General features: G+C 36.1%; 1 protein-coding gene across 3 annotated transcripts in view; it reads right to left on the reverse strand.

Annotated features, from left to right (window-relative positions):
* The window catches only part of QKI (QKI, KH domain containing RNA binding), a 156,730-nt gene that overhangs the window by 141,681 nt on the left and 1,046 nt on the right, over positions 1-14,003 (reverse strand). The window lies entirely within an intron of this gene.

Here is a 14,003-nt window from a genome sequence, read left to right on the forward strand (position 1 = left end):
GAAATTATCAACTAGATAAGATAATGCAGCATCAGTGTTTACCTCTTGTCATTATATCAAGAGCTGAGATCAGAGCTTTTCTAACTGAAACCATGATGAAAGAAGGGCTACTGTTTTGTCAGAATCTGTAGAATTCACTAAAATGGGGTTTATTATCAAGGAAGGTGCTCTGCAAGACACCAATAAATATCAGAAGACAGGCAACAAGCAGCACGAAAAAAATCCATGTGATTTTGTCTTATTATATCCATCATGTTCCATAACTAAATTTCAATATTGTATTTTAAGAGTAATGGATTTTTGGAGACTAAATATGAATTTTGTTTGCTGTCAAAAAATAAAAATCTGTTTACGCTACTTATTAAAACCAGTTTTATTTTTTAACAAAAACACTTAAAAATAAGGATTTATAATTCTGATATTTCTAAGATACATAAAAATGTTCTTCATTCATAAAGAGAAAATTTTCGTTCATCAAAGTACATTAAAAATTGCCAGATACATAAACTAAAACAGTAGATTCTCCCCTCCTCCCCTTCGGCTTCACACTACAGCAATATGATGTATAACTTTTAATTACATCCAGGAAAAAACATGATTTCTAATAATATTAAATCTTGCCCATAGAGACAACATTTATAACTGAGTAAGTACTACTATGAGAGAGGTATTAACAAATACCACTATGACAAAAGCAAAAAAGAGGGAAAGAGGGAGAGAGGACGGGAGACAGACTGTACTCGTGTCTATATACACACATGGTAGAAACAGACAGAGAATATTAAAACAAAACCAATATTTACTTTACCAGTCTGGTAGCCAAGATCTCTGCTACTTACATAATTAGAGTGTTGAAGATAAGTTTCTACAGAGTAGCTACAGAATCATAAGTTTTCTCTTCAGCTGACAAACTTGAGCGAGTTTAAGAACAGCCTCTTTTAAAACACACTAGCCAGTTGAAAAACTGCAACCCACCACAGAAATTAAACATCCAATATTTAAACTGAATGCTAACTTAAAATCACATGTAATTTTTTAACAGAATTTTACAAGTTTTTAACACATACAGATTTGCATTACAGTAGTCCCATCTATCTCTTAAATCCACCAGGAACAACCTTATAAATTAAGACATTATATATTCAGGACTGAGTTAAGGAATGGATTTACTACATAAGCAAGATCTGCACCTCGACTGCCGCGTATTAAATGGGTTTAAATTCTTTTAAGTTCTTTTTTTTCCAAGTTCATTACATCAAACAACAGGCTCTATGAGCTCACAGAGCTGTCTCTTGGGGAAAAAAAACCCAAACAACAAATATTTCTTGAAATATTTACAGCTAAAGGTACTTGAGCATCTGGAACTTCCTTTAATATCCCTGTTGGTAAATGACAACAGTGTGGCTATTTTAATGGAATTAAAATTGAAAGGCAGAGATGCCCTTACAGACGGTTTAATACTGAAATTATTCTATAATAATAGAATGCCAAAAAGAATTTAGTAGATTACGTCTCTCACACCTACTTTTAGCAATTAACATAATATTCTGGAGTTCCAGTGTTGCAAACTGAACTCCATAGATACATATAATTAGATCCTCTACATTTCATCTGGGGAAAACATCACCATACTCACTAGTTCAGTAAATATATAACAGCAAGAAGTCCTAAAAAAAGAATAAATGCATACAGATGAAACAAGTTTCAATACACATAATGGTGAACACAATTTTACTTTGTGATCTCCTTGAAGTTTCTTGTTTCAAATGTTAATTTCAGCCCACAGACAAGGACAATTGCTATAACAGAACGCCTTTACATCAGTGGTCTTCAACCTTTTTCACTTACATACTAACAAAAAGTTCCCAAGAAGTGAAGGCTCAGTATAGCCTACTTAAATCTCCCAACAACAGACTTTCTTTTTCTTATTTGCAGCAACTCTTCATATGCAGTGGGTCTGCAAACAATAGATTAGAAAACACTATTCTGTTAACTCATACTGCTTTTCACTTAGCTCCATTAACTTTGCAAACAAAAAAAGATGCTGTCTGCTTAGAGAGGAAGTGGTCTCAAAGGTCTCATATCCAACACCATTTTGTTTTCATGCAATATCAAAATACAACCCCTTCAGACACAGGTTTAGGAAAAAACCCACCTCCTTTATGTTACTTTTCGTGCTAAAGACTGCAGTTTCAGTGACAGTGCTGCAAAATGAGATACACCTGCTTTGTACTTCTTTGCTATGTCAGAAAAGGTATGGCCAAGGAGTGGCTAAAGTGGCTCAATCTGACAAGCACAAGAAAAAATAGCATAGATTGTGTTGGAAAAAGACATTACACACAGAGGAAATCTTGATTAGATTGTACAAACACTAACTTCAATATGAAGTATCTCCATCTCTCTTACCCTAAGAAAACGTTCTGCCAAACAGATATTTCCAACCAGATGACAAGCTACTTTAGATCTCACACTGCAACACTTACAGATATCTTGATATCTTGCTGTTATTCTCCTTTCCTAAATAAAGTGTAATGTATAATCTCATAATATTTGAGGGCTAACTAAATTATATTGTTTTTGCAAATGAGTAAAATTTTCTGATTAAAAAGACATTTCAGTTCAAGGAAATGTATTCTGATTTTTCTGTTCCTTTCCTATAATGATCCGTTCAATTTAGCCATTTTAAAACCAACATATAATACAATTTTTGTAGTTGCACAGTAATATGTTCTTAAAATGTACTGTCTCCTTTTTCTTAATTTTTTCATTATACCAATATTGACAGGTGCAAAGTATTGCATCCATATTTGTAGCATTAAGTTTCATTAACTGACAGCCTAGAAATTATCCAATTTCATTGCTAGCAATATTCATTTCTTCACTTTCCACGGGGGGGGGGAAGATAAAGTTTATAGCAGCATAAGCTGTGTTTCAACTACATCACATACTAGGAGAAATTACTAACTCATGACTAGACTAAGAAAAAAGCTCCTTAAATGTTATTGCTTTATTAGTATCCCCTCTTCTATCTGAAATTTAACACTAAGAGCACACAATAAAAGTTTGAAGAAAGAGAGATCAAAATATCCTTCTGATTATTCAGGAATGCATTTAGTTATGATTTTAGTTATCAACAACCGCTCAAAATTTTAAGCCAAGAGGCTTAATCCAGAAAAATGTACTAAAGATGTAGTTTGATTTGTGCAGTAATTTATACTATAATATACCATTATACTATACTAGTTATGACTGCTCTATGACATACTGAAATGCTTGTCTTTGATACAGATTTCAGTATTGAATTCTGCTCAGGGTTCAGAAAGCCTGAACATACACGTTTAGTTACTTACAGTCAGTCAGCGGTCAGAAAAAAAAAAACATACAAAGAATCCCTACAAAGTAAAAAACTTGAACATTATTACTTTAAACTGTTCTTCATGTATGAACTGTTCAGCAATTTGATACAACAATGAGCAGTCAAAAACAATTTTAGTACAAACCATGTTAAATAAAAGAAATGAGAAAGACCTGTGCACATGATAAAAAACACTTAGTTACGCTATTAGGCTGATAGAAGAAAATCCCCCCTCTACTCCCAACTATTTTCTTTATCCTGGGGGGAAAAAATTAAAAATTAAAACTGAAAGTAACCAGTAACTGAAGTAACTGGAAGTAACTGAAAGCTGTGAGATCTAAAAAAAAGCTAGCGCAGGACTTGAAGGAAAATTGAGTTCAGAATAAACTAAACCTGCCTTAAAGTTAATTTACCCAAATTTTAGTTGCCAAATAAGGTTGCTGAGACTGCAAACATCACGGGAAGTTCACCAGTCTCGCCACAAAACATAACTCACATTTATCAGTACTGAAGACTAACATAAATCTTTTTCAATGAATTACAAACCAATTGTCCATCTGTCATTTTAAGTTTTTGAATTTAGTAACCTTCTTAAATTGTAGAAGGGATATGTTTCTTTTCTACTCAGCCAAGCAAGACAGTGCAGTCCCTCCTCACTTAATTACCCAGCATACACCTAAATACCAACTGCCATCCCTCAACACCCCAGCACTGGCTGTAGCAGCTTTCTACTGCAGCATCCCTTTCTGTCCAATTCATCATCGTCGGCTTTCTTGCTGACACTCTTCAGAGCTGCCTTGCTGATGAATTGCTCTGTTATTCATCCTATGTTAATCCGAGGCTGACGCAAGAATATCTTTCTGAAGACACTTAACAGTATTAAAACTCAGCACTACCAAGTGCCCTCAGCGTGCATTAAACCTCCCATTTGGAACCAACAAGATTCCTCATGAATAGTTATGAATAAAATACAGTTACTAAATCAATAGGCATTAGGTTTATGTACCCCATTTCCTACAGACAAAGCTTCCACACAATCCCTTCCTTCTCTGGAAGCTACACCCGTATTATGAGAAATTAGAAATACTTCGATCCATGTAGAATTTAATTTCAATTAACCCTATAATTAAGTTGCTATAGAGAAGTTTTTTCCCTTCTCCTTCTCAAAATGGCAGTATATATCTTAAACACCACAGGTCTCAATAAAAGTTTTTCTTCAAGTCTGTAACCTTAGTAAGATTTTCTCAAGAAAGCCAGTTGTACCTTTTTTGTTTGTTTGTGTCTTCTAAGGTGGATTTGATTTTTAGGTTATGTTTTCTCAAGGCTTTGTTTCCATACAGGATTATACTAGTCTTGTCACAAAAATAAAATTTATCCTCAGAGAATCGGCAAAAACCATAGAAAGAAATTTCAAAACATGACTCAAATTTCTATAAACATGTTATTAAAACATCCAAACATAATTCTCTTCTGAAAGCAATTGCAGTCACTAATTTTATACCTGAGAGGTACTGAAGTATCATTCTTTCTCTGAAGATGTTTTAATACACACATGATCAGCCTTCCTGATAAAATCTTGGTTCGAATTAAATTTCTGATCCCTAACACGTCATCTGTGCCCAGATTTTGTTCAAGTCTATTTGAGCACAAAGTTGACATAACTACATGAAAAGTGGGAACAAAATCTGTATAAGGAGTCTTGCTTCAGGTTGATTCAGAGGCAGTTATCAGATTTCCATAAAAGCCTCAAGTGATTTAAAGCAGCAGTAATTCACTTATAAACTCACTGTATATGAGCGTCTCTGACTACACTTATCTTTATAGATGATAAGATACTTAAGCAATTAAAGAACTATCAACAACTTGTCTCTACCAACATCTAACACACACTACTTTCTCACTGCACAGAATCTTCACAGCAAAAACATTCCATTTTAAACATGACAGCTGGGCCTATTACAGCATTTTAACCTTCAACTTTAACACACAAACCAACTGCTACAAGAACGCTCTTGTCAATAGATTGTACGTGTAGTATTTAGGCAAAGTTATTTTGTAAGTGTGGGGCAGGGGGCTGACGACAGTGTGACAACTTTCTGAAAAAAAACATCCCCGTTGCTTTCTGCTGCAGGAGTACAGCTCATGCTCCTTCAAAATCAGTCAAACTGAAACTAACTAAAAGCAGTATGCACACATGAGCCACACTGCTCAAAAGCAAACAGCACCGAGTCAGAGCATTTTTAACTTTTCTCCTCCTCGCCGTTCCTGCAAAGATCCCTAAGATACCCCACAGCAAAGAGAAGTTGATTTGGCTTGCTCTGCATCTAAAAATTGAAAATTACGCAATAACTTTTGATATAATTATTTGCAGATTATTAGACTAAGCTGCATTAGGAAGAATGTTAACTGATTTGCTACTGCCTCGAAGTCTGATAAATAAATGGAAGCATTATGCAACATGAGTTTAACGTTTTAGTTTAGCGGCAATTTAAATACATGAACCAGAACATTAAGTTTGTATTAGTACTTGTGCTAGCAGATCTGTTGCTTACTTTTTAAGATTTCAGGTGCATTCCATCTCGTAGACATTAATGAAGAAAATATACTGGAGCTAGGACAGGACATTTTGACCAACAGTGGTTATGGAGACTTCTAAAACAATTCTTTAATCTGAATTAAAAAAAATACCAAGAAGGTTCATTATTTCAACAGCTAAAGGCTTTAAAGAATTCAGTGAAGTCTGACTTCCATCTAGTGTCAGCTAGTCTGAAAATAGTCACATCCTTAAAATTCTGAATGGACCAGATGCGCAATCAGTTGACATCAATTAGGAGTTTCAGACTTCTAAGTAAATGTTTAAGCAAATATACTTCACTCCCCAAGGCTCTGCTCTACATCTTCAGTATCGAGCAACCTCAGCCACTGTGCCAACACAACTACTCTGAGATCACATATGGGGAGTTAGATCACAGCTCTGATCTGTCTGAAAAGAAAGCCAACACCACATAAAAACAAACTCAAAAAACCCCTGACTAGTACAGAATATCAGCTGACCTTTTAAGCCCGAAACTGATCCACCAGATAAGGGTATAAAATACTGTATTATCTTCCCCTGCTCCTGCTCTGACATCAGCAGCTGTTCTGATGCGTTACTCCTTAGAATTACGTTCCCAGCAAAGTAACAAGATTTTAATTGTTTGTCACACTGGGATGTTTTTCCTTTTCGAGGTCTTAAAGCAGCATAAACATTTATACAGTTATATACTACTGAAGTGTTAATTGCTCCAACTATTAATACCCTCAGACTTCAGTAAGTTATCATGCAAACTACTTCATGGCTTATCCCCTTGCTCCTGAGGACCTTTCCCCCTGGACACTTCCTAGAGCACTGCAATTATAGTACGAAGTATCAAAAACTTGCTCTGGTACACCCTGTACTGGAAACACAGAAAATTTTCCCTACTACAGTATGGTGTAAAGTACAACAATTCAAGTGCAGCTGCAAAACAGTCAAAAATATTTTTTAAAGCGATTAAAAAAATTGACTTCCAGTGTGCTACTCAACTGTACACCACCAAAAACATTAAAGCATATTAATAGCTACCTATCGGCATTTCCCTTCAAGAGAATGATTTTTTTTGCACTGAACTGAAAAGCAAAATTTACTATTTGACACCAAGTATAAAAAAAATCAATTCTCAAATGAAAAGTAACTGAAAATGTATTTTCAACTTCTACTCAATATTTTAAGTCAGAGAATAAAATAAATAAAAAAACCTGTTAGCATTACCACACTTTTTCTGACCACTAACACCTGCTAAAATAACTGCAGGGATCAAAAAAGCTGCAACTTCTAGTGTTGGACTCAGACAACACGTTTAAGTAACACAACTACACTTTAACTTGAACTGTCTTCTTGTTCTCAGACACACAGCTAGCCTGCAAAATACACCTTTTTAATGGAAGCAAGAATAACACACTGGAGGTGCAGCTCTACTAATGAAGTCACATCTGTTTTCCTCATTCAAGCATAAATTGTCTCAAAAATCTAAGTTCTTCTATTAAAAAGCTAACTCCACTTCTGTTAAACATTTCCAAGAAAAACAACCAAAAGAAACACAAATCCGGACATTACTATAACTGCATTGTACAAGGTTACACAGAATATTTTCTGAAGTCAAAAGTAGAAACGTAACACTGCCCAACTTTCAGCAACCCCACTCTTTGTCTTATCAAAGGTATATAATTAATATTATAAAAATTACACCTCTCATCTGTTTCAGGATTCAAACAGTAGTACCAACATACCTCACAGACACAGATCTTCCTGCTACCAACCCACAGATGTAACTTGTGTGGTACTACTGAACTAGCCAACTGCATTAAGCATAATGGGATTAAAAACACCAGCAGTTTTACTGTTCCTACTAGTTTTCTTAGCACTGGGCTATTAAAATTCAATAAACTGTCAGAATCGAGAGAAGATTTTCATACTATGCATTATGATTAAAATCAATACAGAAAAATTCACATAGCCTGAATGAGAAGTTGTGAGTTATGTTTCAATAAAGGCAAGGGTCAGTGAGTGAGGGCATTGCGTTATTTCACAGCTTTCCTGGCAAGGTATTTCTCTTGTCTCCCTCCCACTCCCACCCCCCAACATTCCATATAAGCAGTCAAATATAAAACATCGGTTTCCATGGCAGATTCCTGCTGTACTTCAATCAGCCTGAGCTGTCAGGACGGCCTGATAATTAACATTACCACAGGTCTATCCTGCCAGCCATGGAATATATACCAGATCAGCATCTAATAATACATCTAATTAACAGGATACCTGCATCAGTATGCATTCTCAAAAAAGGAGAAGACCTTATGGTTACAAACAGCAATTAAAAGACAATTCAAATGTACTTGCTTTTCTAATGAAGTCTACACAAATTCAAATCATTGTAAGCATCCCATTTCTGACTCGGCATTGTTCACTGTACTCAGAGTAAAAAAGTTTAAGAATGATTCAAAAAAAAGTTACTAACCTAGAAAAGTAACCATCCATTTCATATCTAGCCTTCTCTTCACACCCAAAGCGCTCATCAAACACCAGTAACTTTTTTCTATTTTTTAATGCATGCAAACTTCATTTTCATATTTATGACATTCTAAGTACTCTCCTAAAATCAAGTTTTCTCAGTTGTTGGTGGTTGGTTTGGGGTTTTTTTTCAGACTCTAATATTAACCAACACACCTTCGTCTTTTTCTTTTATGCATTATGAAAGCATCACTTGCCACTCCCTAATCAGCACTTGGTCAGTTGTTTCTAGCCATAGCAAGAGATTTTTATAAAACACTTGTTATTTTAGAAACTATTGTGCTTAATTTCAGATGAGGAAAATGCAACTCTATTCCAACCTTAAGGAACAAGTAGCATTAAACAAAAATTGTCAATTCAAACAGGTCTTTCCCAATTTAACATGTAAGTCAGCAGCTCTTGTACATAATCAAGTCTACTATGGTTACCCTTACTTAAAAAAACATCTGATGACAGACATTTTAATAATCAATTATTAGTAAGCAACTGTGAACAAACCGCTTTCAAAATACGAGCTTAAAATAACTGCTTTACTAACTTAAAACTCGTATCAGTCAAAAAAATACCCCTTTTAAGTTACACACCGGGTGACTATAAATGCTGCAGATACAGATCCAAAAATAACTTTTTTAAAAAAGAACTGAACTGTTGCTGGGGGAGGGAAGTTTTAAATATTTTTCCACAAGCAAAAAAAAAAAAAAAAAGAAGAAAAAAAAAACAAAACCAAAAAACTTTTTCTAAAGTGCAATGGAGCTTTTGGTGTGATAAGAGGCTGTACCAAGGTATTAAAAAAAAAAAAACAAAACAACAACAAAACCCACCAAACAACAAAACAAATACCACACCTCAGAACAGCTCTTATAAAGTTTCTGAACACAAGTTCTCTAAGTTTTACAACCTTGTTATTACAAGACAATCATAAACCAGAAAAACACCTCAGACCATTAAGTTTTAGAGGTGATTAAAGAACCAATCAAAAGAGCACTAGTGATAAACAGCACACACAATACTCAGTGCTACTGTGGCATGCTGTTTTGACAATTTTAACGTTAAAACACAAAGTTTAAAAATCAGTCTGAGACTCTCCGGGCAAACACCTATCATAAGGCCTTTATCCTAAAGAATATTCACTTTCTAAATTTGCAGTAAGAGGCAGGGTTTTTAAATTAAATAATAGGGTTTTATTGCAAGATCTGGAAAACTGAAATACTGAAAAACTGACATGCTAATGTGGTCAATGCCCCTCCATCAAACCTGACAGGTCAGCAAAACCCAAGCTAAGCACAGGCTACATTTACATAATCACAAACAATAAGGTCATATACAAAAGTAACTAGATAACTTCTCAGTGAGAACTCGGTTCCAGCACCAGAATACAGTTCTTCAGCCCTAACTCAAACAGATGTTTTGGTTAATACAATGAGACTGGCACAAAAACTGCAGTTTTGGGCACTGGGCTCTGCAAATTCACATGCACTTTTCTAAGTAAGCAAATTAAACAGAGAGAGCAACATCCAAGAAAAATTTATCCTCATATTGCCTACCTAGACGATTTTACAGATAGCTTTGTTATAACTATTAGTCAGAAAGAGGTAGCCTAAATTAGATTTATCTCCAATAGACAGATGCATGGTTTAATTTACATTTAAAGGTAGACACACTTTTAAGTCACCTTCAGCACAGTTTTAATGGGAAGACGTAAGTTTCTGAGGTATAGTTTACCGAAGAAAAATGAATTCTTGATGAAGTCCACTTCAATATGTTTTTAAAAGCAGTTCAGACCACAGGTCTGATCCATGTACATTCCGATCAGGTGCAGCAGTCTAGCCACTTACAGGTTGAAGAAAACAAAGCACAAGTTTAAGAATTATACTACTCAGATCTCGGTTAACAGTTTAGGCATATTTCTTCATAATTTGCTGAAAGAATACAACCAAAGTACCTCATTAATTTCAATACGTCAGAGTGCTATGGAGGAGTTTGAAATGTCCAATTTAATTTTTAAAAACTAGTGCAAGAAAACAGGAACAACTCTATTCATTGCCCACAAAGGGGAGCATTAAAATATACAAGTTGTCAGAAAAAACCATGCAGGTTAAAATCATAAAAGTTAGTATCTGAGAAGCCTAGGCACCCAAAAAAAAAAAAAAAATCAGGTCACATTTGATGGTGCAAACAATTACAGGAAATACAGCCTATTCCACATTCAGGAAGAGCCCTCTCTTCCCACAGGTTTGCACTACTCTGATAAAAACAATTCAGCTTCCTAGTTATTATGATGTGCACTTTAAACATCCTCGTTAATCCACAAAAGCCTTATTTACACATAAGAAGTTGAAAGCACACATATGGAAAAATAACTGTAATCCAAACAAAACTGTGACATTCATATTTTATTATAAAGTAGTTCTTTTTTAAAAAAAGTTTCCTCCATATACCTCTTACATTTAAGCTGATTTTCAAAACTAAATGCCATAAAGCACAGACCATCTACTAAGTTAAGCGCTAAAATTTTCAAAGATCAAAAACTAGGATAGAGTTCAGAAAGGAAAATGTGTTTTGGATAATACACGCAGCACATAAATGGCCTAAAAAAAGGAGATGTACATTCTGTAACCTAACCAGATTAGATGTACTGCTCACCTAAACATACAGGTCCATTTTTCTCTCTTCCTGAATACAATTCCAAGAAGTAATGACAAGTCCATTTCAGTTTTGTTTTTATATACTGACATGCGACAATAAATAAATAATAATAATAATGAAAAAAGCCCTAGCATTCTAATAGGGAAAGGGAAAGCAATCCCATGTTTTATTTGTTTGAATTCTTAGGGTTGTGACTTTATTTCTTCAATTTGATCAGCACACAATATAAAAGACAATGGTTGATCATAATATTATTCTTCTCAAACATAAACAAAACCTTCAGGAAAATGATTGTATAGTAACTAAAAAAAAACCCTCACCTACATAAAACACTAAACAATAAATAGAAGAAGGAAATGAAATTTCAGGGCAGAGGGTACAAAGAGGGAATGTGAACCCTCTAACCTTGTTTTTAGATTATATATATATATATCTACATAGACACACACTTGCCCCAAATACTTGGTATTCTCAAAGGTGCCAGGAAACAACTGATGAAACTATTAAATAATACACTTTTAAGAAAGTGCTCTAAATCTTGCAGACTGTTTTAGCAAACCTGTAATTTGCTATTGCTAAGCCCTTCTGCTGGAGAATGTCAGTGCAGCATACAGTTCAAGATATTTAACACAGTCCCTCCTCTGAGAACCAGGATAAGCGTTTCACCCGAAAACAACCAACTTCTCAACTGTTAATTGCTATGACCTACTCCACCTCTGTACTACTGCCTGTAAGCACCCAATATATGTAAGCCCATGCAAATACCGATACCTGCACAAATCCACAAGCATTTTGTCATTTTTGGCATCTTCTAACAGATCTGTTAATTTCCCTGCCCCAGTCAGCACTGGTGCTCAGAGGCTGGCCTCACGCATCAGAAAAAAAAAAATAACTGGCGCCCCTTAGTGTTCACATTTTGAAGTCATGAAGCAATTTAGTAGATTTGCATGAAACATTTTTTTCAACATTCCAAAAAGTTTTCTGCCTCCACAATACTTCCACACAATTGCCAACGTAAACAGGAAAAGCAGAAAAGCTTAAAGGGATAGCAGTCTTCTTCCAGAGACTATTCGGAAACACAGATTGTATTTTATTTCTTTTTCTTTTGAAGAAGAGTGTGACGAACAGTTCCAACACAGTCCTTAAACTTTTTCAGCAATAGTCTTGAGAGCCCTCATTTTGAAACTCCAATACTTGACAAACAGGCTTCCAGAGTTTTCAATATTTCAAAATATATGACAAGATGTAAGTACTTCAGACAATCCTTTTTCAGTGTCCTTTTTGCATTGGGAAATGTTTTTCCTTCCTTTTGTTCTCTGGGGAAAAAGAAAAAAAAAAAAGGCTCCGGGCCTCCTCTGGCCAAATACATTAAGTTGAAGAGATTCAGGAATTTAAAAATCCAGTATCAAGCCTCTAGAAGGCTCATTTGTGCTATAAAGGAATCTTCTCAGTCGAGTTTCTTCTTGATGTTTATTGTAAGTCTAACTATTCTGAGGAGATTGTTTGCTGTGGTGACCAAGAACATATGTCTTAAATAGTTTTACTTTTCGTGTCCGCATTTGCTCCAATACAAATTCAAACTCCTCCTCAAGAGTCTTGAAAATAAAAATAGAATCTCCCATTACATTGCTTCCCACAGTCCATATTTTGGTATTCTCCACCAGGTTTGTGGTTTGTTTTTTTTTTAATTCCTCTATCATTTCTTTCAGAAGGTAGCATTTTCTCGATACGCTATTTTTGTGTTGTACTACAGTCACTATCTCATTTTTACAGTCTTGGGAGAGGGCGGGGAGTTGTTCTACCAAATATAACCAGTTCTTTCATCTTCAGAGGTCAACAACTTCCCAAACTTCTTTTAGCGTGGAAGAATACGTCCGCAAACAAGAATTCTAACTCCAAATCTTAAAAATCAGTATTTCACACTAAGAATCCCAACAAGTTAAAACTGTATAAATAATTTATGGCCTCATCGTATTCTACAAAGCTATCACATACGATTAAACGAACAGGTCCAACCCTCCAGAAAGCCTAGGTTTAAAGTTGTAAGAAAGGAAACGCCTTTGACAAGAAAAACAAACCTGTGAACCCGAGTATAAGGTGAATTTAAAATACTAAGAACAAGTGTATCACCTTATTTTTAACACAGTGGGTCTGCTACTGTAGTGAGAAAACGTATGGGATACAGTAAGTTCCCAACACGTATTTTTCTATTTCTAAAATATGATTATTTATAAGTAAAAGCTTAACCTTAAAGAAATTTATTTAGGGAAAAAATGGGGGGGATGCGGGGGGAGCCCTCGCCTCGCGGCAGGAGCGGGTGCGGGGCTGGGGTGGACGTTTGGCAGGAGCAGACTAGGCAATTTCGTAACCCTTTTTTCCCTTCACTAAAGTCACACGTAGGAGTCTTTAAAGTTAAGTTTCTTTAAAAGGTAAGGGTAGCTGAAAGAAGAATTTACTCGCTTCCCTCGCAATATAGGAAAACCGTAATTAGTTTGTGGCCAGTTCGGGGTGGGGTAGATCTGGAGCTGAAGAAAGAGCTCAGTCCCCCTCCGCCTTAGTCATTCAAGTCCAAGCAGCTTCCAGAAGAGCCAAATCTCGAAACCAAACACCCGCCGCCCCCCCCCGGCGGGGGCCCTGGGGCCGGGCGGCGGAGCGCTCCGAGGGCGCCGGCAGGACCCCTCTGTCCCCCGCCGCCGCGGGAGGGAGGGATGGAGGGAGGGGAGCGCCAGCCGCCAGCCAGCCTTTCCCCTCCTCCCTGCCTTCCCCCAGAGCGCATTCCTGAGCTCCTCTCCTCGCTCCCTCCCCTCCGTGCCGTAGTTACCCTTACCCCGGTTTTAGGAGATGGTGCGGAGAAGGGGGGGTGGGGGGGAGGAAAAAAATAAGGGGAGAAACCCTCCCGGGGGGAGCGGGGAC

Source organism: Pipra filicauda, unplaced genomic scaffold (genome assembly GCF_003945595.2).
Source record: "Pipra filicauda isolate LSUMZ 115617 unplaced genomic scaffold, ASM394559v2 scaffold258_size1095741_pilon, whole genome shotgun sequence".
Classification (NCBI taxonomy): domain Eukaryota; kingdom Metazoa; phylum Chordata; class Aves; order Passeriformes; family Pipridae; genus Pipra; species Pipra filicauda.